The sequence below is a fragment of the Ambystoma mexicanum genome, chromosome 6q (genome assembly GCF_040938575.1).
Source record: "Ambystoma mexicanum isolate Mex_15411 chromosome 6q, UKY_AmexF1_1, whole genome shotgun sequence".
In the NCBI taxonomy this organism is placed as follows: domain Eukaryota; kingdom Metazoa; phylum Chordata; class Amphibia; order Caudata; family Ambystomatidae; genus Ambystoma; species Ambystoma mexicanum.
In genome coordinates this window covers 1,630,485,012-1,630,511,420 of record NC_090937.1, presented here as the reverse complement: position 1 = coordinate 1,630,511,420, position 26,409 = coordinate 1,630,485,012, and the positions used below count along the sequence as shown (strand labels likewise).

The 26,409-nt window shown below is 50.0% G+C and overlaps 8 non-coding genes across 8 annotated transcripts; all 8 read right to left on the bottom strand.

The window, feature by feature from the left end:
* Positions 1-9,635: 9,635 nt before the first annotated feature.
* Positions 9,636-9,707, bottom strand: TRNAG-UCC (transfer RNA glycine (anticodon UCC)). The gene has a single exon. It is a non-coding gene; the product is annotated as a tRNA-Gly (tRNA).
* Positions 9,708-10,892: 1,185 nt separating this feature from the next.
* Positions 10,893-10,964, bottom strand: TRNAG-UCC (transfer RNA glycine (anticodon UCC)). The gene has a single exon. It is a non-coding gene; the product is annotated as a tRNA-Gly (tRNA).
* Positions 10,965-14,644: 3,680 nt separating this feature from the next.
* Positions 14,645-14,716, bottom strand: TRNAG-UCC (transfer RNA glycine (anticodon UCC)). Its single transcript has one exon. It is a non-coding gene; the product is annotated as a tRNA-Gly (tRNA).
* Positions 14,717-18,401: 3,685 nt separating this feature from the next.
* On the bottom strand, positions 18,402-18,473 carry TRNAG-UCC (transfer RNA glycine (anticodon UCC)). The gene has a single exon. It is a non-coding gene; the product is annotated as a tRNA-Gly (tRNA).
* A 1,185-nt stretch (positions 18,474-19,658) lies between these two features.
* Positions 19,659-19,730, bottom strand: TRNAG-UCC (transfer RNA glycine (anticodon UCC)). The gene has a single exon. It is a non-coding gene; the product is annotated as a tRNA-Gly (tRNA).
* A 1,185-nt stretch (positions 19,731-20,915) lies between these two features.
* Positions 20,916-20,987, bottom strand: TRNAG-UCC (transfer RNA glycine (anticodon UCC)). Its single transcript has one exon. It is a non-coding gene; the product is annotated as a tRNA-Gly (tRNA).
* A 1,185-nt stretch (positions 20,988-22,172) lies between these two features.
* TRNAG-UCC (transfer RNA glycine (anticodon UCC)) lies at positions 22,173-22,244 on the bottom strand. The gene has a single exon. It is a non-coding gene; the product is annotated as a tRNA-Gly (tRNA).
* A 3,693-nt stretch (positions 22,245-25,937) lies between these two features.
* Positions 25,938-26,009, bottom strand: TRNAG-UCC (transfer RNA glycine (anticodon UCC)). Its single transcript has one exon. It is a non-coding gene; the product is annotated as a tRNA-Gly (tRNA).
* Between the last annotated feature and the right edge of the window lie 400 nt (positions 26,010-26,409).

Below are 26,409 nucleotides of genomic sequence, written 5' to 3'. Positions count from 1 at the left end.
AAAAAAGTTAGCAGAGGATGGTTTCGATCCATCGACCTCTGGGTTATGGGACCAGCACGCTTCCACTGCGCCACTCTGCTGGTTGGAGAACAAGAGCTTTTCTGGGCTTTTACAGCCTACAAACAGACAACCCTAGACCCAGTTTCGAGTGAAGCGGGCAGTAGGCCTTACAAAGCCAAACAACCTGCAACCACGCACTCCCATCCCATGGCCTTTTGCAGACAGGCCTCATTTCTCTAGCTCACACCCTAACTGCCAACACCCCTTCCCCTTCTCTCTCTGTCTCTCTCTCTCTCTGTCTCTCTCTCTCATTCTCTCTCTCTCGCAAATAGATACTTTACTTCCCAGGTGCAACAAAACAATCCTTCTCGAGCTGGCAGATATGGGAAGGAAGGAAGGAAGGGCCAGTTTGGAAACTCAACTCAATTACCATAAATCCCCTGCTAAGGGTTATGGGAGGGAGGAATGAAGGAACTTTGCTTCAGGGAAAGGGCTGCTGCTGCTTCAGCATGTGAGGAGCGCAGCCACACGTTTCACCTTCCTCAGTATGTTGGTTTACAGGATGAGAGAGATCCTGAAACCTCACTCTAATAGGCTGAGGTGCTGTGCTCGGTGGCCTGCTGGGACCTTGGCCCGTTAGGGCAAGGCGAATAGGCCTTTGTCAGGCCGTCGTCAGGGCTTTGTCGGGGAGGGGCCAGGAGCCCTGCTCGCTTCAATCCCCTCACCGATAGACAGTTGCAGAAACTAGGATGCAAGAACCTTTCCTGGATGGGGTTTTGATTTTCACGAAAAGTGTGTCAGCTTTGCTTTCAGCATGAGTCTGATTTCCAAAAAATGCATTTTGAACAATTTAAGGATTTGATCTGCGTTGGCCGGGAATCGAATCCGGGTCAACTGCTTGGAAGGCAGCTATGCTCACCACTATACCACTAACACCTGCCTGTCTGGGCTCTCTGATGGAGCGCCCCTTAGAAATAAGAATAAGTCATTGGCTGGGAATGAAAAAAGCTTGCGTTTGACGCAGAAGCAGTTCGCATCATGAGGTCTTGCCGGTCAGCCCAACATTTCCCCGGGACCCCTTAAAAAAGGAGCTTGGTTTTAAGTTTGGTTTGATTGAACAGTACATTTTGTTGGCTGGGCTGGGACCCTCTCCTATTTAGCGCAAGAGTGGAACGAGGCAGCAAGTTCAAGGAATGACATTGCATCCAGGCACTTACAGCTCTTTGTGCCCTAATGCCATGACACAAAAACATAATTTGAAAAAACTTAGCAGAGGATGGTTTCGATCCATCGACCTCTGGGTTATGGGCCCAGCACGCTTCCGCTGCGCCACTCTGCTGGTTGGAGAACAAGAGCTTTTCTGGGCTTTTACAGCCTACAAACCGACAACCCTAGACCCAGTTTCGAGTGAAGCGGGCAGTAGGCCTTACAAAGCCAAACAACCTGCAACCATGCACTCCCATCCCATGGCCTTTTGCAGACAGGCCTCATTTCTCTAGCTCACACCCTAACTGCCAACACCCCTTCCCCTTCTCTCTCTGTCTCTCTCTCTCTGTCTCTCTCTCTCATTCTCTCTCTCTCGCAAATAGATACTTTACTTCCCAGGTGCAACAAAACAAGCCTTCTCGAGCTGGCAGATATGGGAAGGAAGGAAGGAAGGGCCAGTTTGGAAACTCAACTCAATTACCATAAATCCCCTGCTAAGGGTTATGGGAGGGAGGAATGAAGGAACTTTGCTTCAGGGAAAGGGCTGCTGCTGCTTCAGCATGTGAGGAGCGCAGCCACACGTTTCACCCTTCTCAGTATGTTGGTTTACAGGATGAGAGAGATCCTGAAACCTCACTCTAATAGGCTGAGGTGCTGTGCTCGGTGGCCTGCTGGGACCTTTGCCCGTCAGGGCAAGGCGAATAGGCCTTTGTCAGGCCTTCGTCAGGGCTTTGTCGGGGAGGGGCCAGGATCCCTGCTCGCTTCAATCCCCTCACCGATAGACAGTTGCAGAAACTAGGATGCAAGAACCTTTCCTGGATGGGGTTGTGATTCTCGCGAAAAGTGTGTCAGCTTTGCTTTCAGCATGAGTCTGATTTCCCAAAAATGCATTTTGAACAATTTAAAGATTTGATCTGCGTTGGCCGGGAATGGAACCCGGGTCAACTGCTTGGAAGGTAGCTATGCTCACCACTATACCACCAACGCCTGCCTGTCTGGGCTATCTGATGGAGCGCCCCTTAGAAATAAGAATAAGTCATTGGCTGGGAATGAAAAAAGCTTGCGTTTGACGCAGAAGCAGTTCGCATCATGAGGTCTTGCCGGTCAGCCCAACATTTCCCCGGGACCCCTTAAAAAAGGAGCTTGGTTTTAAGTTTGGTTTGTTTGAACAGTACATTTTGTTGGCTGGGCTGGGACCCTCTCCTATTTAGCGCAAGAGTGGAACGAGGCAGCAAGTTCAAGGAATGACATTGCATCCAGGCACTTACAGCTCTTTGTGCCCTAATGCCATGACACAAAAACATAATTTGAAAAAAGTTAGCAGAGGATGGTTTCGATCCATCGACCTCTGGGTTATGGGCCCAGCACGCTTCCGCTGCGCCACTCTGCTGGTTGGAGAACAAGAGCTTTTCTGGGCTTTTACAGCCTACAAACCGACAACCCTAGACCCAGTTTCGAGTGAAGCGGGCAGTAGGCCTTACAAAGCCAAACAACCTGCAACCACGCACTCCCATCCCATGGCCTTTTGCAGACAGGCCTCATTTCTCTAGCTCACACCCTAACTGCCAACACCCCTTCCCCTTCTCTCTCTGTCTCTCTCTCTCTGTCTCTCTCTCTCATTCTCTCTCTCTCGCAAATAGATACTTTACTTCCCAGGTGCAACAAAACAAGCCTTCTCGAGCTGGCAGATATGGGAAGGAAGGAAGGAAGGGCCAGTTTGGAAACTCAACTCAATTACCATAAATCCCCTGCTAAGGGTTATGGGAGTGAGGAATGAAGGAACTTTGCTTCAGGGAAAGGGATGCTGCTGCTTCAGCATGTGAGGAGCGCAGCCACACGTTTCACCTTCCTCAGTATGTTGGTTTACAGGATGAGAGAGATCCTGAAACCTCACTCTAATAGGCTGAGGTGCTGTGCTCGGTGGCCTGCTGGGACCTTTGCCCGTCAGGGCAAGGCGAATAGGCCTTTGTCAGGCCTTCGTCAGGGCTTTGTCGGGGAGGGGCCAGGAGCCCTGCTCGCTTCAATCCCCTCACCGATAGACAGTTGCAGAAACTAGGATGCAAGAACCTTTCCTGGATGGGGTTTTGATTTTCGCGAAAAGTGTGTCAGCTTTGCTTTCAGCATGAGTCTGATTTCCCAAAAATGCATTTTGAACAATTTAAAGATTTGATCTGCGTTGGCCGGGAATCGAACCCGGGTCAACTGCTTGGAAGGTAGCTATGCTCACCACTATACCACCAACGCCTGCCTGTCTGGGCTATCTGATGGAGCGCCCCTTAGAAATAAGAATAAGTCATTGGCTGGGAATGAAAAAAGCTTGCGTTTGACGCAGAAGCAGTTCGCATCATGAGGTCTTGCCGGTCAGCCCAACATTTCCCCGGGACCCCTTAAAAAAGGAGCTTGGTTTTAAGTTTGGTTTGTTTGAACAGTACATTTTGTTGGCTGGGCTGGGACCCTCTCCTATTTAGCGCAAGAGTGGAACGAGGCAGCAAGTTCAAGGAATGACATTGCATCCAGGCACTTACAGCTCTTTGTGCCCTAATGCCATGACACAAAAACATAATTTGAAAAAAGTTAGCAGAGGATGGTTTCGATCCATCGACCTCTGGGTTATGGGACCAGCACGCTTCCGCTGCGCCACTCTGCTGGTTGGAGAACAAGAGCTTTTCTAGGCTTTTACAGCCTACAAACAGACAACCCTAGACCCAGTTTCGAGTGAAGCGGGCAGTAGGCCTTACAAAGCCAAACAACCTGCAACCACGCACTCCCATCCCATGGCCTTTTGCAGACAGGCCTCATTTCTCTAGCTCACACCCTAACTGCCAACACCCCTTCCCCTTCTCTCTCTGTCTCTCTCTCTCATTCTCTCTCTCTCGCAAATAGATACTTTACTTCCCAGGTGCAACAAAACAAGCCTTCTCGAGCTGGCAGATATGGGACGGAAGGAAGGAAGGGCCAGTTTGGAAACTCAACTCAATTACCATAAATCCCCTGCTAAGGGTTATGGGAGGGAGGAATGAAGGAACTTTGCTTCAGGGAAAGGGCTGCTGCTGCTTCAGCATGTGAGGAGCGCAGCCACACGTTTCACCTTCCTCAGTATGTTGGTTTACAGGATGAGAGAGATCCTGAAACCTCACTCTAATATGCTGAGGTGCTGTGCTCGGTGGCCTGCTGGGACCTTTGCCCGTCAGGGCAAGGCGATTAGGCCTTTGTCAGGCCTTCGTCAGGGCTTTGTCGGGGAGGGGCCAGGAGCCCTGCTCGCTTCAATCCCCTCACCGATAGACAGTTGCAGAAACTAGGATGCAAGAACCTTTCCTGGATGGGGTTTTGATTTTCACGAAAAGTGTGTCAGCTTTGCTTTCAGCATGAGTCTGATTTCCAAAAAATACATTTTGAACAATTTAAAGATTTGATCTGCGTTGGCCGGGAATCGAACCCGGGTCAACTGCTTGGAAGGCAGCTATGCTCATCACTATACCACCAACGCCTGCCTGTCTGGGCTATGTGATGGAGCGCCCCTTAGAAATAAGAATAAGTCATTGGCTGGGAATGAAAAAAGCTTGCGTTTGACGCAGAAGCAGTTCGCATCGTGAGGTCTTGCCGGTCAGCCCAACATTTCCCCGGGACCCCTTAAAAAAGGAGCTTGGTTTTAAGTTTGGTTTGATTGAACAGTACATTTTGTTGGCTGGGCTGGGACCCTCTCCTATTTAGCGCAAGAGTGGAACGAGGCAGCAAGTTCAAGGAATGACATTGCATCCAGGCACTTACAGCTCTTTGTGCCCTAATGCCATGACACAAAAACATAATTTGAAAAAACTTAGCAGAGGATGGTTTCTATCCATCGACCTCTGGGTTATGGGCCCAGCACGCTTCCGCTGCGCCACTCTGCTGGTTGGAGAACAAGAGCTTTTCTGGGCTTTTACAGCCTACAAACCGACAACCCTAGACCCAGTTTCGAGTGAAGCGGGCAGTAGGCCTTACAAAGCCAAACAACCTGCAACCACGCACTCTCATCCCATGGCCTTTTGCAGACAGGCCTCATTTCTCTAGCTCACACCCTAACTGCCAACACCCCTTCCCCTTCTCTCTCTGTCTCTCTCTCTCTCTGTCTCTCTCTCTCATTCTCTCTCTCTCGCAAATAGATACTTTACTTCCCAGGTGCAACAAAACAAGCCTTCTCGAGCTGGCAGATATGGGAAGGAAGGAAGGAAGGGCCAGTTTGGAAACTCAACTCAATTACCATAAATCCCCTGCTAAGGGTTATGGGAGGGAGGAATGAAGGAACTTTGCTTCAGGGAAAGGGCTGCTGCTGCTTCAGCATGTGAGGAGCACAGCCACACGTTTCACCTTCCTCAGTATGTTGGTTTACAGGATGAGAGATATCCTGAAACCTCACTCTAATAGGCTGAGGTGCTGTGCTCGGTGGCCTGCTGGGACCTTTGCCCGTCAGGGCAAGGCGAATAGGCCTTTGTCAGGCCTTTGTCGGGGAGGGGCCAGGAGCCCTGCTCGCTTCAATCCCCTCACCGATAGACAGTTGCAGAAACTAGGATGCAAGAACCTTTCCTGGATGGGGTTTTGATTTTCACGAAAAGTGTGTCAGCTTTGCTTTCAGCATGAGTCTGATTTCCAAAAAATGCATTTTGAACAATTTAAAGATTTGATCTGCGTTGGCCGGGAATCGGTCAACTGCTTGGAAGGCAGCTATGCTCACCACTATACCACCAACGCCTGCCTGTCTGGGCTATGTGATGGAGCGCCCCTTAGAAATAAGAATAAGTCATTGGCTGGGAATGAAAAAAGCTTGCGTTTGACGCAGAAGCAGTTCGCATCATGAGGTCTTGCCGGTCAGCCCAACATTTCCCCGGGACCCCTTAATAAAGGAGCTCGGTTTTAAGTTTGGTTTGATTGAACAGTACATTTTGTTGGCTGGGCTGGGACCCTCTCCTATTTAGCGCAAGAGTGGAACGAGGCAGCAAGTTCAAGGAATGACATTGCATCCAGGCACTTACAGCTCTTTGTGCCCTAATGCCATGACACAAAAACATAATTTGAAAAAACTTAGCAGAGGATGGTTTCGATCCATCGACCTCTGGGTTATGGGCCAAGCACGCTTCCGCTGCGCCACTCTGCTGGTTGGAGAACAAGAGCTTTTCTGGGCTTTTACAGCCTACAAACCGACAACCCTAGACCCAGTTTCGAGTGAAGCGGGCAGTAGGCCTTACAAAGCCAAACAACCTGCAACCACGCACTCCCATCCCATGGCCTTTTGCAGACAGGCCTCATTTCTCTAGCTCACACCCTAACTGCCAACACCCCTTCCCCTTCTCTCTCTGTCTCTCTCTCTCTGTCTCTCTCTCTCATTCTCTCTCTCTCGCAAATAGATTCTTTACTTCCCAGGTGCAACAAAACAAGCCTTCTCGAGCTGGCAGATATGGGAAGGAAGGAAGGAAGGGCCAGTTTGGAAACTCAACTCAATTACCATAAATCCCCTGCTAAGGGTTATGGGAGGGAGGAATGAAGGAACTTTGCTTCAGGGAAAGGGCTGCTGCTGCTTCAGCATGTGAGGAGCGCAGCCACACGTTTCACCTTCCTCAGTATGTTGGTTTACAGGATGAGAGAGATCCTGAAACCTCACTCTAATAGGCTGAGGTGCTGTGCTCGGTGGCCTGCTGGGACCTTTGCCCGTCAGGGCAAGGCGATTAGGCCTTTGTCAGGCCTTCGTCAGGGCTTTGTCGGGGAGGGGCCAGGAGCCCTGCTCGCTTCAATCCCCTCACCGATAGACAGTTGCAGAAACTAGGATGCAAGAACCTTTCCTGGATGGGGTTTTGATTTTCACGAAAAGTGTGTCAGCTTTGCTTTCAGCATGAGTCTGATTTCCAAAAAATGCATTTTGAACAATTTAAAGATTTGATCTGCTTTGGCCGGGAATCGAACCCGGGTCAACTGCTTGGAAGGCAGCTATGCTCACCACTATACCACCAACGCCTGCCTGTCTGGGCTATGTGATGGAGCTCCCCTTAGAAATAAGAATAAGTCATTGGCTGGGAATGAAAAAAGCTTGCGTTTGACGCAGAAGCAGTTCGCATCATGAGGTCTTGCCGGTCAGCCCAACATTTCCCCGGGACCCCTTAAAAAAGGAGCTTGGTTTTAAGTTTGGTTTGATTGAACAGTACATTTTGTTGGCTGGGCTGGGACCCTCTCCTATTTAGCGCATGAGTGGAACGAGGCAGCAAGTTCAAGGAATGACATTGCATCCAGGCACTTACAGCTCTTTGTGCCCTAATGCCATGACACAAAAACATAATTTGAAAAAACTTAGCAGAGGATGGTTTCCATCCATCGACCTCTGGGTTATGGGCCCAGCACACTTCCGCTGCGCCACTCTGCTGGTTGGAGAACAAGAGCTTTTCTGGGCTTTTACAGCCTACAAACCGACAACCCTAGACCCAGTTTCGAGTGAAGCGGGCAGTAGGCCTTACAAAGCCAAACAACCTGCAACCACGCACTCCCATCCCATGGCCTTTTGCAGACAGGCCTCATTTCTCTAGCTCACACCCTAACTGCCAACACCCCTTCCCCTTCTCTCTCTGTCTCTCTCTCTCTCTGTCTCTCTCTCTCATTCTCTCTCTCTCGCAAATAGATACTTTACTTCCCAGGTGCAACAAAACAATCCTTCTCGAGCTGGCAGATATGGGAAGGAAGGAAGGAAGGGCCAGTTTGGAAACTCAAATCAATTACCATAAATCCCCTGCTAAGGGTTATGGGAGGGAGGAATGAAGGAACTTTGCTTCAGGGAAAGGGCTGCTGCTGCTTCAGCATGTGAGGAGCGCAGCCACACGTTTCACCTTCCTCAGTATGTTGGTTTACAGGATGAGAGAGATCCTGAAACCTCACTCTAATAGGCTGAGGTGCTGTGCTCGGTGGCCTGCTGGGACCTTGGCCCGTCAGGGCAAGGCGAATAGGCCTTTGTCAGGCCGTCGTCAGGGCTTTGTCGGGGAGGGGCCAGGAGCCCTGCTCGCTTCAATCCCCTCACCGATAGACAGTTGCAGAAACTAGGATGCAAGAACCTTTCCTGGATGGGGTTTTGATTTTCACGAAAAGTGTGTCAGCTTTGCTTTCAGCATGAGTCTGATTTCCAAAAAATGCATTTTGAACAATTTAAAGATTTGATCTGCGTTGGCCGGGAATCGAATCCGGGTCAACTGCTTGGAAGGCAGCTATGCTCACCACTATACCACTAACGCCTGCCTGTCTGGGCTCTCTGATGGAGCGCCCCTTAGAAATAAGAATAAGTCATTGGCTGGGAATGAAAAAAGCTTGCGTTTGACGCAGAAGCAGTTCGCATCATGAGGTCTTGCCGGTCAGCCCAACATTTCCCCGGGACCCCTTAAAAAAGGAGCTTGGTTTTAAGTTTGGTTTGATTGAACAGTACATTTTGTTGGCTGGGCTGGGACCCTCTCCTATTTAGCGCAAGAGTGGAACGAGGCAGCAAGTTCAAGGAATGACATTGCATCCAGGCACTTACAGCTCTTTGTGCCCTAATGCCATGACACAAAAACATAATTTGAAAAAACTTAGCAGAGGATGGTTTCGATCCATCGACCTCTGGGTTATGGGCCCAGCACGCTTCCGCTGCGCCACTCTGCTGGTTGGAGAACAAGAGCTTTTCTGGGCTTTTACAGCCTACAAACCGACAACCCTAGACCCAGTTTCGAGTGAAGCGGGCAGTAGGCCTTACAAAGCCAAACAACCTGCAACCACGCACTCCCATCCCATGGCCTTTTGCAGACAGGCCTCATTTCTCTAGCTCACACCCTAACTGCCAACACCCCTTCCCCTTCTCTCTCTGTCTCTCTCTCTCTGTCTCTCTCTCTCATTCTCTCTCTCTCGCAAATAGATACTTTACTTCCCAGGTGCAACAAAACAAGCCTTCTCGAGCTGGCAGATATGGGAAGGAAGGAAGGAAGGGCCAGTTTGGAAACTCAACTCAATTACCATAAATCCCCTGCTAAGGGTTATGGGAGGGAGGAATGAAGGAACTTTGCTTCAGGGAAAGGGCTGCTGCTGCTTCAGCATGTGAGGAGCGCAGCCACACGTTTCACCTTCCTCAGTATGTTGGTTTACAGGATGAGAGAGATCCTGAAACCTCACTCTAATAGGCTGAGGTGCTGTGCTCGGTGGCCTGCTGGGACCTTTGCCCGTCAGGGCAAGGCGAATAGGCCTTTGTCAGGCCTTCGTCAGGGCTTTGTCGGGGAGGGGCCAGGATCCCTGCTCGCTTCAATCCCCTCACCGATAGACAGTTGCAGAAACTAGGATGCAAGAACCTTTCCTGGATGGGGTTTTGATTTTCGCGAAAAGTGTGTCAGCTTTGCTTTCAGCATGAGTCTGATTTCCCAAAAATGCATTTTGAACAATTTAAAGATTTGATCTGCGTTGGCCGGGAATCGAACCCGGGTCAACTGCTTGGAAGGCAGCTATGCTCACCACTATACCACCAACGCCTGCCTGTCTGGGCTATCTGATGGAGCGCCCCTTAGAAATAAGAATAAGTCATTGGCTGGGAATGAAAAAAGCTTGCGTTTGACGCAGAAGCAGTTCGCATCATGAGGTCTTGCCGGTCAGCCCAACATTTCCCCGGGACCCCTTAAAAAAGGAGCTTGGTTTTAAGTTTGGTTTGTTTGAACAGTACATTTTGTTGGCTGGGCTGGGACCCTCTCCTATTTAGCGCAAGAGTGGAACGAGGCAGCAAGTTCAAGGAATGACATTGCATCCAGGCACTTACAGCTCTTTGTGCCCTAATGCCATGACACAAAAACATAATTTGAAAAAAGTTAGCAGAGGATGGTTTCGATCCATCGACCTCTGGGTTATGGGCCCAGCACGCTTCCGCTGCGCCACTCTGCTGGTTGGAGAACAAGAGCTTTTCTGGGCTTTTACAGCCTACAAACCGACAACCCTAGACCCAGTTTCGAGTGAAGCGGGCAGTAGGCCTTACAAAGCCAAACAACCTGCAACCACGCACTCCCATCCCATGGCCTTTTGCAGACAGGCCTCATTTCTCTAGCTCACACCCTAACTGCCAACACCCCTTCCCCTTCTCTCTCTGTCTCTCTCTCTCTGTCTCTCTCTCTCATTCTCTCTCTCTCGCAAATAGATACTTTACTTCCCAGGTGCAACAAAACAAGCCTTCTCGAGCTGGCAGATATGGGAAGGAAGGAAGGAAGGGCCAGTTTGGAAACTCAACTCAATTACCATAAATCCCCTGCTAAGGGTTATGGGAGTGAGGAATGAAGGAACTTTGCTTCAGGGAAAGGGCTGCTGCTGCTTCAGCATGTGAGGAGCGCAGCCACACGTTTCACCTTCCTCAGTATGTTGGTTTACAGGATGAGAGAGATCCTGAAACCTCACTCTAGTAGGCTGAGGTGCTGTGCTCGGTGGCCTGCTGGGACCTTTGCCCGTCAGGGCAAGGCGAATAGGCCTTTGTCAGGCCTTCGTCAGGGCTTTGTCGGGGAGGGGCCAGGAGCCCTGCTCGCTTCAATCCCCTCACCGATAGACAGTTGCAGAAACTAGGATGCAAGAACCTTTCCTGGATGGGGTTTTGATTTTCACGAAAAGTGTGTCAGCTTTGCTTTCAGCATGAGTCTGATTTCCAAAAAATGCATTTTGAACAATTTAAAGATTTGATCTGCGTTGGCCGGGAATCGAACCCGGGTCAACTGCTTGGAAGGCAGCTATGCTCACCACTATACCACCAACGCCTGCCTGTCTGGGCTATCTGATGGAGCGTCCCTTAGAAATAAGAATAAGTCATTGGCTGGGAATGAAAAAAGCTTGCGTTTGACGCAGAAGCAGTTCGCATCATGAGGTCTTGCCGGTCAGCCCAACATTTCCCCGGGACCCCTTAAAAAAGGAGCTTGGTTTTAAGTTTGGTTTGATTGAACAGTACATTTTGTTGGCTGGGCTGGGACCCTCTCCTATTTAGCGCAAGAGTGGAACGAGGCAGCAAGTTCAAGGAATGACATTGCATCCAGGCACTTACAGCTCTTTGTGCCCTAATGCCATGACACAAAAACATAATTTGAAAAAAGTTAGCAGAGGATGGTTTCGATCCATCGACCTCTGGGTTATGGGACCAGCACGCTTCCGCTGCGCCACTCTGCTGGTTGGAGAACAAGAGCTTTTCTGGGCTTTTACAGCCTACAAACAGACAACCCTAGACCCAGTTTCGAGTGAAGCGGGCAGTAGGCCTTACAAAGCCAAACAACCTGCAACCACGCACTCCCATCCCATGGCCTTTTGCAGACAGGCCTCATTTCTCTAGCTCACACCCTAACTGCCAACACCCCTTCCCCTTCTCTCTCTGTCTCTCTCTCTCTGTCTCTCTCTCTCATTCTCTCTCTCTCGCAAATAGATACTTTACTTCCCAGGTGCAACAAAACAAGCCTTCTCGAGCTGGCAGATATGGGAAGGAAGGAAGGAAGGGCCAGTTTGGAAACTCAACTCAATTACCATAAATCCCCTGCTAAGGGTTATGGGAGGGAGGAATGAAGGAACTTTGCTTCAGGGAAAGGGCTGCTGCTGCTTCAGCATGTGAGGAGCGCAGCCACACGTTTCACCTTCCTCAGTATGTTGGTTTACAGGATGAGAGAGATCCTGAAACCTCACTCTAATAGGCTGAGGTGCTGTGCTCGGTGGCCTGCTGGGACCTTTGCCCGTCAGGGCAAGGCGAATAGGCCTTTGTCAGGCCTTCGTCAGGGCTTTGTCGGGGAGGGGCCAGGAGCCCTGCTCGCTTCAATCCCCTCACCGATAGACAGTTGCAGAAACTAGGATGCAAGAACCTTTCCTGGATGGGGTTTTGATTTTCGCGAAAAGTGTGTCAGCTTTGCTTTCAGCATGAGTCTGATTTCCCAAAAATGCATTTTGAACAATTTAAAGATTTGATCTGCGTTGGCCGGGAATCCGGTCAACTGCTTGGAAGGTAGCTATGCTCACCACTATACCACCAACGCCTGCCTGTCTGGGCTATCTGATGGAGCGCCCCTTAGAAATAAGAATAAGTCATTGGCTGGGAATGAAAAAAGCTTGCGTTTGACGCAGAAGCAGTTGGCATCATGAGGTCTTGCCGGTCAGCCCAACATTTCCCCGGGACCCCTTAAAAAAGGAGCTTGGTTTTAAGTTTGGTTTGTTTGAACAGTACATTTTGTTGGCTGGGCTGGGACCCTCTCCTATTTAGCGCAAGAGTGGAACGAGGCAGCAAGTTCAAGGAATGACATTGCATCCAGGCACTTACAGCTCTTTGTGCCCTAATGCCATGACACAAAAACATAATTTGAAAAAAGTTAGCAGAGGATGGTTTCGATCCATCGACCTCTGGGTTATGGGCCCAGCACGCTTCCGCTGCGCCACTCTGCTGGTTGGAGAACAAGAGCTTTTCTGGGCTTTTATAGCCTACAAACCGACAACCCTAGACCCAGTTTCGAGTGAAGCGGGCAGTAGGCCTTACAAAGCCAAACAACCTGCAACCACGCACTCCCATCCCATGGCCTTTTGCAGACAGGCCTCATTTCTCTAGCTCACACCCTAACTGCCAACACCCCTTCCCCTTCTCTCTCTGTCTCTCTCTCTCTGTCTCTCTCTCTCATTCTCTCTCTCTCGCAAATAGATACTTTACTTCCCAGGTGCAACAAAACAAGCCTTCTCGAGCTGGCAGATATGGGAAGGAAGGAAGGAAGGGCCAGTTTGGAAACTCAACTCAATTACCATAAATCCCCTGCTAAGGGTTATGGGAGTGAGGAATGAAGGAACTTTGCTTCAGGGAAAGGGATGCTGCTGCTTCAGCATGTGAGGAGCGCAGCCACACGTTTCACCTTCCTCAGTATGTTGGTTTACAGGATGAGAGAGATCCTGAAACCTCACTCTAATAGGCTGAGGTGCTGTGCTCGGTGGCCTGCTGGGACCTTTGCCCGTCAGGGCAAGGCGAATAGGCCTTTGTCAGGCCTTCGTCAGGGCTTTGTCAGGGAGGGGCCAGGAGCCCTGCTCGCTTCAATCCCCTCACCGATAGACAGTTGCAGAAACTAGGATGCAAGAACCTTTCCTGGATGGGGTTTTGATTTTCACGAAAAGTGTGTCAGCTTTGCTTTCAGCATGAGTCTGATTTCCAAAAAATGCATTTTGAACAATTTAAAGATTTGATCTGCGTTGGCCGGGAATAGAACCCGGGTCAACTGCTTGGAAGGCAGCTATGCTCACCACTATACCACCAACGCCTGCCTGTCTGGGCTATCTGATGGAGCGTCCCTTAGAAATAAGAATAAGTCATTGGCTGGGAATGAAAAAAGCTTGCGTTTGACGCAGAAGCAGTTCGCATCATGAGGTCTTGCCGGTCAGCCCAACATTTCCCCGGGACCCCTTAAAAAAGGAGCTTGGTTTTAAGTTTGGTTTGATTGAACAGTACATTTTGTTGGCTGGGCTGGGACCCTCTCCTATTTAGCGCAAGAGTGGAACGAGGCAGCAAGTTCAAGGAATGACATTGCATCCAGGCACTTAACAGCTCTTTGTGCCCTAATGCCATGACACAAAAACATAATTTGAAAAAAGTTAGCAGAGGATGGTTTCGATCCATCGACCTCTGGGTTATGGGACCAGCACGCTTCCGCTGCGCCACTCTGCTGGTTGGAGAACAAGAGCTTTTCTGGGCTTTTACAGCCTACAAACAGACAACCCTAGACCCAGTTTCGAGTGAAGCGGGCAGTAGGCCTTACAAAGCCAAACAACCTGCAACCACGCACTCCCATCCCATGGCCTTTTGCAGACAGGCCTCATTTCTCTAGCTCACACCCTAACTGCCAACACCCCTTCCCCTTCTCTCTCTGTCTCTCTCTCTCATTCTCTCTCTCTCGCAAATAGATACTTTACTTCCCAGGTGCAACAAAACAAGCCTTCTCGAGCTGGCAGATATGGGACGGAAGGAAGGAAGGGCCAGTTTGGAAACTCAACTCAATTACCATAAATCCCCTGCTAAGGGTTATGGGAGGGAGGAATGAAGGAACTTTGCTTCAGGGAAAGGGCTGCTGCTGCTTCAGCATGTGAGGAGCGCAGCCACACGTTTCACCTTCCTCAGTATGTTGGTTTACAGGATGAGAGAGATCCTGAAACCTCACTCTAATAGGCTGAGGTGCTGTGCTCGGTGGCCTGCTGGGACCTTTGCCCGTCAGGGCAAGGCGATTAGGCCTTTGTCAGGCCTTCGTCAGGGCTTTGTCGGGGAGGGGCCAGGAGCCCTGCTCGCTTCAATCCCCTCACCGATAGACAGTTGCAGAAACTAGGATGCAAGAACCTTTCCTGGATGGGGTTTTGATTTTCACGAAAAGTGTGTCAGCTTTGCTTTCAGCATGAGTCTGATTTCCAAAAAATACATTTTGAACAATTTAAAGATTTGATCTGCGTTGGCCGGGAATCGAACCCGGGTCAACTGCTTGGAAGGCAGCTATGCTCACCACTATACCACCAACGCCTGCCTGTCTGGGCTATGTGATGGAGCGCCCCTTAGAAATAAGAATAAGTCATTGGCTGGGAATGAAAAAAGCTTGCGTTTGACGCAGAAGCAGTTCGCATCGTGAGGTCTTGCCGGTCAGCCCAACATTTCCCCGGGACCCCTTAAAAAAGGAGCTTGGTTTTAAGTTTGGTTTGATTGAACAGTACATTTTGTTGGCTGGGCTGGGACCCTCTCCTATTTAGCGCAAGAGTGGAACGAGGCAGCAAGTTCAAGGAATGACATTGCATCCAGGCACTTACAGCTCTTTGTGCCCTAATGCCATGACACAAAAACATAATTTGAAAAAACTTAGCAGAGGATGGTTTCTATCCATCGACCTCTGGGTTATGGGCCCAGCACGCTTCCGCTGCGCCACTCTGCTGGTTGGAGAACAAGAGCTTTTCTGGGCTTTTACAGCCTACAAACCGACAACCCTAGACCCAGTTTCGAGTGAAGCGGGCAGTAGGCCTTACAAAGCCAAACAACCTGCAACCACGCACTCTCATCCCATGGCCTTTTGCAGACAGGCCTCATTTCTCTAGCTCACACCCTAACTGCCAACACCCCTTCCCCTTCTCTCTCTGTCTCTCTCTCTCTCTGTCTCTCTCTCTCATTCTCTCTCTCTCGCAAATAGATACTTTACTTCCCAGGTGCAACAAAACAAGCCTTCTCGAGCTGGCAGATATGGGAAGGAAGGAAGGAAGGGCCAGTTTGGAAACTCAACTCAATTACCATAAATCCCCTGCTAAGGGTTATGGGAGGGAGGAATGAAGGAACTTTGCTTCAGGGAAAGGGCTGCTGCTGCTTCAGCATGTGAGGAGCACAGCCACACGTTTCACCTTCCTCAGTATGTTGGTTTACAGGATGAGAGAGATCCTGAAACCTCACTCTAATAGGCTGAGGTGCTGTGCTCGGTGGCCTGCTGGGACCTTTGCCCGTCAGGGCAAGGCGAATAGGCCTTTGTCAGGCCTTTGTCGGGGAGGGGCCAGGAGCCCTGCTCGCTTCAATCCCCTCACCGATAGACAGTTGCAGAAACTAGGATGCAAGAACCTTTCCTGGATGGGGTTTTGATTTTCACGAAAAGTGTGTCAGCTTTGCTTTCAGCATGAGTCTGATTTCCAAAAAATGCATTTTGAACAATTTAAAGATTTGATCTGCGTTGGCCGGGAATCGGTCAACTGCTTGGAAGGCAGCTATGCTCACCACTATACCACCAACGCCTGCCTGTCTGGGCTATGTGATGGAGCGCCCCTTAGAAATAAGAATAAGTCATTGGCTGGGAATGAAAAAAGCTTGCGTTTGACGCAGAAGCAGTTCGCATCATGAGGTCTTGCCGGTCAGCCCAACATTTCCCCGGGACCCCTTAATAAAGGAGCTCGGTTTTAAGTTTGGTTTGATTGAACAGTACATTTTGTTGGCTGGGCTGGGACCCTCTCCTATTTAGCGCAAGAGTGGAACGAGGCAGCAAGTTCAAGGAATGACATTGCATCCAGGCACTTACAGCTCTTTGTGCCCTAATGCCATGACACAAAAACATAATTTGAAAAAACTTAGCAGAGGATGGTTTCGATCCATCGACCTCTGGGTTATGGGCCCAGCACACTTCCGCTGCGCCACTCTGCTGGTTGGAGAACAAGAGCTTTTCTGGGCTTTTACAGCCTACAAACCGACAACCCTAGACCCAGTTTCGAGTGAAGCGGGCAGTAGGCCTTACAAAGCCAAACAACCTGCAACCACGCACTCCCATCCCATGGCCTTTTGCAGACAGGCCTCATTTCTCTAGCTCACACCCTAACTGCCAACACCCCTTCCCCTTCTCTCTCTGTCTCTCTCTCTCTCTGTCTCTCTCTCTCATTCTCTCTCTCTCGCAAATAGATACTTTACTTCCCAGGTGCAACAAAACAATCCTTCTCGAGCTGGCAGATATGGGAAGGAAGGAAGGAAGGGCCAGTTTGGAAACTCAACTCAATTACCATAAATCCCCTGCTAAGGGTTATGGGAGGGAGGAATGAAGGAACTTTGCTTCAGGGAAAGGGCTGCTGCTGCTTCAGCATGTGAGGAGCGCAGCCACACGTTTCACCTTCCTCAGTATGTTGGTTTACAGGATGAGAGAGATCCTGAAACCTCACTCTAATAGGCTGAGGTGCTGTGCTCGGTGGCCTGCTGGGACCTTGGCCCGTCAGGGCAAGGCGAATAGGCCTTTGTCAGGCCGTCGTCAGGGCTTTGTCGGGGAGGGGCCAGGAGCCCTGCTCGCTTCAATCCCCTCACCGATAGACAGTTGCAGAAACTAGGATGCAAGAACCTTTCCTGGATGGGGTTTTGATTTTCACGAAAAGTGTGTCAGCTTTGCTTTCAGCATGAGTCTGATTTCCAAAAAATGCATTTTGAACAATTTAAAGATTTGATCTGCGTTGGCCGGGAATCGAATCCGGGTCAACTGCTTGGAAGGCAGCTATGCTCACCACTATACCACTAACGCCTGCCTGTCTGGGCTCTCTGATGGAGCGCCCCTTAGAAATAAGAATAAGTCATTGGCTGGGAATGAAAAAAGCTTGCGTTTGACGCAGAAGCAGTTCGCATCATGAGGTCTTGCCGGTCAGCCCAACATTTCCCCGGGACCCCTTAAAAAAGGAGCTTGGTTTTAAGTTTGGTTTGATTGAACAGTACATTTTGTTGGCTGGGCTGGGACCCTCTCCTATTTAGCGCAAGAGTGGAACGAGGCAGCAAGTTCAAGGAATGACATTGCATCCAGGCACTTACAGCTCTTTGTGCCCTAATGCCATGACACAAAAACATAATTTGAAAAAACTTAGCAGAGGATGGTTTCGATCCATCATCCTCTGGGTTATGGGCCCAGCACGCTTCCGCTGCGCCACTCTGCTGGTTGGAGAACAAGAGCTTTTCTGGGCTTTTACAGCCTACAAACCGACAACCCTAGACCCAGTTTCGAGTGAAGCGGGCAGTAGGCCTTACAAAGCCAAACAACCTGCAACCACGCACTCCCATCCCATGGCCTTTTGCAGACAGGCCTCATTTCTCTAGCTCACACCCTAACTGCCAACACCCCTTCCCCTTCTCTCTCTGTCTCTCTCTCTCTGTCTCTCTCTCTCATTCTCTCTCTCTCGCAAATAGATACTTTACTTCCCAGGTGCAACAAAACAAGCCTTCTCGAGCTGGCAGATATGGGAAGGAAGGAAGGAAGGGCCAGTTTGGAAACTCAACTCAATTACCATAAATCCCCTGCTAAGGGTTATGGGAGGGAGGAATGAAGGAACTTTGCTTCAGGGAAAGGGCTGCTGCTGCTTCAGCATGTGAGGAGCGCAGCCACACGTTTCACCTTCCTCAGTATGTTGGTTTACAGGATGAGAGAGATCCTGAAACCTCACTCTAATAGGCTGAGGTGCTGTGCTCGGTGGCCTGCTGGGACCTTTGCCCGTCAGGGCAAGGCGAATAGGCCTTTGTCAGGCCTTCGTCAGGGCTTTGTCGGGGAGGGGCCAGGATCCCTGCTCGCTTCAATCCCCTCACCGATAGACAGTTGCAGAAACTAGGATGCAAGAACCTTTCCTGGATGGGGTTTTGATTTTCGCGAAAAGTGTGTCAGCTTTGCTTTCAGCATGAGTCTGATTTCCCAAAAATGCATTTTGAACAATTTAAAGATTTGATCTGCGTTGGCCGGGAATCGAACCCGGGTCAACTGCTTGGAAGGCAGCTATGCTCACCACTATACCACCAACGCCTGCCTGTCTGGGCTATCTGATGGAGCGCCCCTTAGAAATAAGAATAAGTCATTGGCTGGGAATGAAAAAAGCTTGCGTTTGACGCAGAAGCAGTTCGCATCATGAGGTCTTGCCGGTCAGCCCAACATTTCCCCGGGACCCCTTAAAAAAGGAGCTTGGTTTTAAGTTTGGTTTGTTTGAACAGTACATTTTGTTGGCTGGGCTGGGGCCCTCTCCTATTTAGCGCAAGAGTGGAACGAGGCAGCAAGTTCAAGGAATGACATTGCATCCAGGCACTTACAGCTCTTTGTGCCCTAATGCCATGACACAAAAACATAATTTGAAAAAAGTTAGCAGAGGATGGTTTCGATCCATCGACCTTTGGGTTATGGGCCCAGCACGCTTCCGCTGCGCCACTCTGCTGGTTGGAGAACAAGAGCTTTTCTGGGCTTTTACAGCCTACAAACCGACAACCCTAGACCCAGTTTCGAGTGAAGCGGGCAGTAGGCCTTACAAAGCCAAACAACCTGCAACCACGCACTCCCATCCCATGGCCTTTTGCAGACAGGCCTCATTTCTCTAGCTCACACCCTAACTGCCAACACCCCTTCCCCTTCTCTCTCTGTCTCTCTCTCTCTGTCTCTCTCTCTCATTCTCTCTCTCTCGCAAATAGATACTTTACTTCCCAGGTGCAACAAAACAAGCCTTCTCGAGCTGGCAGATATGGGAAGGAAGGAAGGAAGGGCCAGTTTGGAAACTCAACTCAATTACCATAAATCCCCTGCTAAGGGTTATGAGAGTGAGGAATGAAGGAACTTTGCTTCAGGGAAAGGGCTGCTGCTGCTTCAGCATGTGAGGAGCGCAGCCACACGTTTCACCTTCCTCAGTATGTTGGTTTACAGGATGAGAGAGATCCTGAAACCTCACTCTAATAGGCTGAGGTGCTGTGCTCGGTAGCCTGCTGGGACCTTTGCCCGTCAGGGCAAGGCGAATAGGCCTTTGTCAGGCCTTCGTCAGGGCTTTGTCGGGGAGGGGCCAGGAGCCCTGCTCGCTTCAATCCCCTCACCGATAGACAGTTGCAGAAACTAGGATGCAAGAACCTTTCCTGGATGGGGTTTTGATTTTCACGAAAAGTGTGTCAGCTTTGCTTTCAGCATGAGTCTGATTTCCAAAAAATGCATTTTGAACAATTTAAAGATTTGATCTGCGTTGGCCGGGAATCGAACCCGGGTCAACTGCTTGGAAGGCAGCTATGCTCACCACTATACCACCAACGCCTGCCTGTCTGGGCTATCTGATGGAGCGCCCCTTAGAAATAAGAATAAGTCATTGGCTGGGAATGAAAAAAGCTTGCGTTTGACGCAGAAGCAGTTCGCATCATGAGGTCTTGCCGGTCAGCCCAACATTTCCCCGGGACCCCTTAAAAAAGGAGCTTGGTTTTAAGTTTGGTTTGTTTGAACAGTACATATTGTTGGCTGGGCTGGGGCCCTCTCCTATTTAGCGCAAGAGTGGAACGAGGCAGCAAGTTCAAGGAATGACATTGCATCCAGGCACTTACAGCTCTTTGTGCCCTAATGCCATGACACAAAAACATAATTTGAAAAAAGTTAGCAGAGGATGGTTTCGATCCATCGACCTCTGGGTTATGGGCCCAGCACGCTTCCGCTGCGCCACTCTGCTGGTTGGAGAACAAGAGCTTTTCTGGGCTTTTACAGCCTACAAACCGACAACCCTAGACCCAGTTTCGAGTGAAGCGGGCAGTAGGCCTTACAAAGCCAAACAACCTGCAACCACGCACTCCCATCCCATGGCCTTTTGCAGACAGGCCTCATTTCTCTAGCTCACACCCTAACTGCCAACACCCCTTCCCCTTCTCTCTCTGTCTCTCTCTCTCTGTCTCTCTCTCTCATTCTCTCTCTCTCGCAAATAGATACTTTACTTCCCAGGTGCAACAAAACAAGCCTTCTCGAGCTGGCAGATATGGGAAGGAAGGAAGGAAGGGCCAGTTTGGAAACTCAACTCAATTACCATAAATCCCCTGCTAAGGGTTATGGGAGTGAGGAATGAAGGAACTTTGCTTCAGGGAAAGGGCTGCTGCTGCTTCAGCATGTGAGGAGCGCAGCCACACGTTTCACCTTCCTCAGTATGTTGGTTTACAGGATGAGAGAGATCCTGAAACCTCACTCTAATAGGCTGAGGTGCTGTGCTCGGTGGCCTGCTGGGACCTTTGCCCGTCAGGGCAAGGCGAATAGGCCTTTGTCAGGCCTTCGTCAGGGCTTTGTCGGGGAGGGGCCAGGATCCCTGCTCGCTTCAATCCCCTCACCGATAGACAGTTGCAGAAACTAGGATGCAAGAACCTTTCCTGGATGGGGTTTTGATTTTCGCGAAAAGTGTGTCAGCTTTGCTTTCAGCATGAGTCTGATTTCCCAAAAATGCATTTTGAACAATTTAAAGATTTGATCTGCGTTGGCCGGGAATCGAACCCGGGTCAACTGCTTGGAAGGCAGCTATGCTCACCACTATACCACCAACGCCTGCCTGTCTGGGCTATCTGATGGAGCGCCCCTTAGAAATAAGAATAAGTCATTGGCTGGGAATGAAAAAAGCTTGCGTTTGACGCAGAAGCAGTTCGCATCATGAGGTCTTGCCGGTCAGCCCAACATTTCCCCGGGACCCCTTAAAAAAGGAGCTTGGTTTTAAGTTTGGTTTGTTTGAACAGTACATTTTGTTGGCTGGGCTGGGGCCCTCTCCTATTTAGCGCAAGAGTGGAACGAGGCAGCAAGTTCAAGGAATGACATTGCATCCAGGCACTTACAGCTCTTTGTGCCCTAATGCCATGACACAAAAACATAATTTGAAAAAAGTTAGCAGAGGATGGTTTCGATCCATCGACCTCTGGGTTATGGGCCCAGCACGCTTCCGCTGCGCCACTCTGCTGGTTGGAGAACAAGAGCTTTTCTGGGCTTTTACAGCCTACAAACCGACAACCCTAGACCCAGTTTCGAGTGAAGCGGGCAGTAGGCCTTACAAAGCCAAACAACCTGCAACCACGCACTCCCATCCCATGGCCTTTTGCAGACAGGCCTCATTTCTCTAGCTCACACCCTAACTGCCAACACCCCTTCCCCTTCTCTCTCTGTCTCTCTCTCTCTGTCTCTCTCTCTCATTCTCTCTCTCTCGCAAATAGATACTTTACTTCCCAGGTGCAACAAAACAAGCCTTCTCGAGCTGGCAGATATGGGAAGGAAGGAAGGAAGGGCCAGTTTGGAAACTCAACTCAATTACCATAAATCCCCTGCTAAGGGTTATGGGAGTGAGGAATGAAGGAACTTTGCTTCAGGGAAAGGGCTGCTGCTGCTTCAGCATGTGAGGAGCGCAGCCACACGTTTCACCTTCCTCAGTATGTTGGTTTACAGGATGAGAGAGATCCTGAAACCTCACTCTAATAGGCTGAGGTGCTGTGCTCGGTAGCCTGCTGGGACCTTTGCCCGTCAGGGCAAGGCGAATAGGCCTTTGTCAGGCCTTCGTCAGGGCTTTGTCGGGGAGGGGCCAGGAGCCCTGCTCGCTTCAATCCCCTCACCGATAGACAGTTGCAGAAACTAGGATGCAAGAACCTTTCCTGGATGGGGTTTTGATTTTCACGAAAAGTGTGTCAGCTTTGCTTTCAGCATGAGTCTGATTTCCAAAAAATGCATTTTGAACAATTTAAAGATTTGATCTGCGTTGGCCGGGAATCGAACCCGGGTCAACTGCTTGGAAGGCAGCTATGCTCACCACTATACCACCAACGCCTGCCTGTCTGGGCTATCTGATGGAGCGCCCCTTAGAAATAAGAATAAGTCATTGGCTGGGAATGAAAAAAGCTTGCGTTTGACGCAGAAGCAGTTCGCATCATGAGGTCTTGCCGGTCAGCCCAACATTTCCCCGGGACCCCTTAAAAAAGGAGCTTGGTTTTAAGTTTGGTTTGTTTGAACAGTACATATTGTTGGCTGGGCTGGGGCCCTCTCCTATTTAGCGCAAGAGTGGAACGAGGCAGCAAGTTCAAGGAATGACATTGCATCCAGGCACTTACAGCTCTTTGTGCCCTAATGCCATGACACAAAAACATAATTTGAAAAAAGTTAGCAGAGGATGGTTTCGATCCATCGACCTCTGGGTTATGGGCCCAGCACGCTTCCGCTGCGCCACTCTGCTGGTTGGAGAACAAGAGCTTTTCTGGGCTTTTACAGCCTACAAACCGACAACCCTAGACCCAGTTTCGAGTGAAGCGGGCAGTAGGCCTTACAAAGCCAAACAACCTGCAACCACGCACTCCCATCCCATGGCCTTTTGCAGACAGGCCTCATTTCTCTAGCTCACACCCTAACTGCCAACACCCCTTCCCCTTCTCTCTCTGTCTCTCTCTCTCTGTCTCTCTCTCTCATTCTCTCTCTCTCGCAAATAGATACTTTACTTCCCAGGTGCAACAAAACAAGCCTTCTCGAGCTGGCAGATATGGGAAGGAAGGAAGGAAGGGCCAGTTTGGAAACTCAACTCAATTACCATAAATCCCCTGCTAAGGGTTATGGGAGTGAGGAATGAAGGAACTTTGCTTCAGGGAAAGGGCTGCTGCTGCTTCAGCATGTGAGGAGCGCAGCCACACGTTTCACCTTCCTCAGTATGTTGGTTTACAGGATGAGAGAGATCCTGAAACCTCACTCTAATAGGCTGAGGTGCTGTGCTCGGTGGCCTGCTGGGACCTTTGCCCGTCAGGGCAAGGCGAATAGGCCTTTGTCAGGCCTTCGTCAGGGCTTTGTCGGGGAGGGGCCAGGAGCCCTGCTCGCTTCAATCCCCTCACCGATAGACAGTTGCAGAAACTAGGATGCAAGAACCTTTCCTGGATGGGGTTTTGATTTTCACGAAAAGTGTGTCAGCTTTGCTTTCAGCATGAGTCTGATTTCCAAAAAATGCATTTTGAACAATTTAAAGATTTGATCTGCGTTGGCCGGGAATCAAACCCGGGTCAACTGCTTGGAAGGCAGCTATGCTCACCACTATACCACCAACGCCTGCCTGTCTGGGCTATCTGATGGAGCGTCCCTTAGAAATAAGAATAAGTCATTGGCTGGGAATGAAAAAAGCTTGCGTTTGACGCAGAAGCAGTTCGCATCATGAGGTCTTGCCGGTCAGCCCAACATTTCCCCGGGACCCCTTAAAAAAGGAGCTTGGTTTTAAGTTTGGTTTGATTGAACAGTACATTTTGTTGGCTGGGCTGGGACCCTCTCCTATTTAGCGCAAGAGTGGAACGAGGCAGCAAGTTCAAGGAATGACATTGCATCCAGGCACTTACAGCTCTTTGTGCCCTAATGCCATGACACAAAAACATAATTTGAAAAAAGTTAGCAGAGGATGGTTTCGATCCATCGACCTCTGGGTTATGGGACCAGCACGCTTCCGCTGCGCCACTCTGCTGGTTGGAGAACAGGAGCTTTTCTGGGCTTTTACAGCCTACAAACAGACAACCCTAGACCCAGTTTCGAGTGAAGCGGGCAGTAGGCCTTACAAAGCCAAACAACCTGCAACCACGCACTCCCATCCCATGGCCTTTTGCAGACAGGCCTCATTTCTCTAGCTCACACCCTAACTGCCAACACCCCTTCCCCTTCTCTCTCTGTCTCTCTCTCTCTGTCTCTCTCTCTCATTCTCTCTCTCTCGCAAATAGATACTTTACTTCCCAGGTGCAACAAAACAAGCCTTCTCGAGCTGGCAGATATGGGAAGGAAGGAAGGAAGGGCCAGTTTGGAAACTCAACTCAATTACCATAAATCCCCTGCTAAGGGTTATGGGAGGGAGGAATGAAGGAACTTTGCTTCAGGGAAAGGGCTGCTGCTGCTTCAGCATGTGAGGAGCGCAGCCACACGTTTCACCTTCCTCAGTATGTTGGTTTACAGGATGAGAGAGATCCTGAAACCTCACTCTAATAGGCTGAGGTGCTGTGCTCGGTGGCCTGCTGGGACCTTTGCCCGTCAGGGCAAGGCGAATAGGCCTTTGTCAGGCCTTCGTCAGGGCTTTGTCGGGGAGGGGCCAGGAGCCCTGCTCGCTTCAATCCCCTCACCGATAGACAGTTGCAGAAACTAGGATGCAAGAACCTTTCCTGGATGGGGTTTTGATTTTCACGAAAAGTGTGTCAGCTTTGCTTTCAGCATGAGTCTGATTTCCCAAAAATGCATTTTGAACAATTTAAAGATTTGATCTGCGTTGGCCGGGAATCCGGTCAACTGCTTGGAAGGTAGCTATGCTCACCACTATACCACCAACGCCTGCCTGTCTGGGCTATATGATGGAGCGCCCCTTAGAAATAAGAATAAGTCATTGGCTGGGAATGAAAAAAGCTTGCGTTTGACGCAGAAGCAGTTCGCATCATGAGGTCTTGCCGGTCAGCCCAACATTTCCCCGGGACCCCTTAAAAAAGGAGCTTGGTTTTAAGTTTGGTTTGTTTGAACAGTACATTTTGTTGGCTGGGCTGGGACCCTCTCCTATTTAGCGCAAGAGTGGAACGAGGCAGCAAGTTCAAGGAATGACATTGCATCCAGGCACTTACAGCTCTTTGTGCCCTAATGCCATGACACAAAAACATAATTTGAAAAAAGTTAGCAGAGGATGGTTTCGATCCATCGACCTCTGGGTTATGGGCCCAGCACGCTTCCGCTGCGCCACTCTGCTGGTTGGAGAACAAGAGCTTTTCTGGGCTTTTACAGCCTACAAACCGACAACCCTAGACCCAGTTTCGAGTGAAGCGGGCAGTAGGCCTTACAAAGCCAAACAACCTGCAACCACGCACTCCCATCCCATGGCCTTTTGCAGACAGGCCTCATTTCTCTAGCTCACACCCTAACTGCCAACACCCCTTCCCCTTCTCTCTCTGTCTCTCTCTCTCTGTCTCTCTCTCTCATTCTCTCTCTCTCGCAAATAGATACTTTACTTCCCAGGTGCAACAAAACAAGCCTTCTCGAGCTGGCAGATATGGGAAGGAAGGAAGGAAGGGCCAGTTTGGAAACTCAACTCAATTACCATAAATCCCCTGCTAAGGGTTATGGGAGTGAGGAATGAAGGAACTTTGCTTCAGGGAAAGGGATGCTGCTGCTTCAGCATGTGAGGAGCGCAGCCACACGTTTCACCTTCCTCAGTATGTTGGTTTACAGGATGAGAGAGATCCTGAAACCTCACTCTAATAGGCTGAGGTGCTGTGCTCGGTGGCCTGCTGGGACCTTTGCCCATCAGGGCAAGGCGAATAGGCCTTTGTCAGGCCTTCGTCAGGGCTTTGTCGGGGAGGGGCCAGGAGCCCTGCTCGCTTCAATCCCCTCACCGATAGACAGTTGCAGAAACTAGGATGCAAGAACCTTTCCTGGATGGGGTTTTGATTTTCACGAAAAGTGTGTCAGCTTTGCTTTCAGCATGAGTCTGATTTCCAAAAAATGCATTTTGAACAATTTAAAGATTTGATCTGCGTTGGCCGGGAATCGAACCCGGGTCAACTGCTTGGAAGGCAGCTATGCTCACCACTATACCACCAACGCCTGCCTGTCTGGGCTATCTGATGGAGCGTCCCTTAGAAATAAGAATAAGTCATTGGCTGGGAATGAAAAAAGCTTGCGTTTGACGCAGAAGCAGTTCGCATCATGAGGTCTTGCCGGTCAGCCCAACATTTCCCCGGGACCCCTTAAAAAAGGAGCTTGGTTTTAAGTTTGGTTTGATTGAACAGTACATTTTGTTGGCTGGGCTGGGCCCTCTCCTATTTAGCGCAAGAGTGGAACGAGGCAGCAAGTTCAAGGAATGACATTGCATCCAGGCACTTACAGCTCTTTGTGCCCTAATGCCATGACACAAAAACATAATTTGAAAAAAGTTAGCAGAGGATGGTTTCGATCCATCGACCTCTGGGTTATGGGACCAGCACGCTTCCGCTGCGCCACTCTG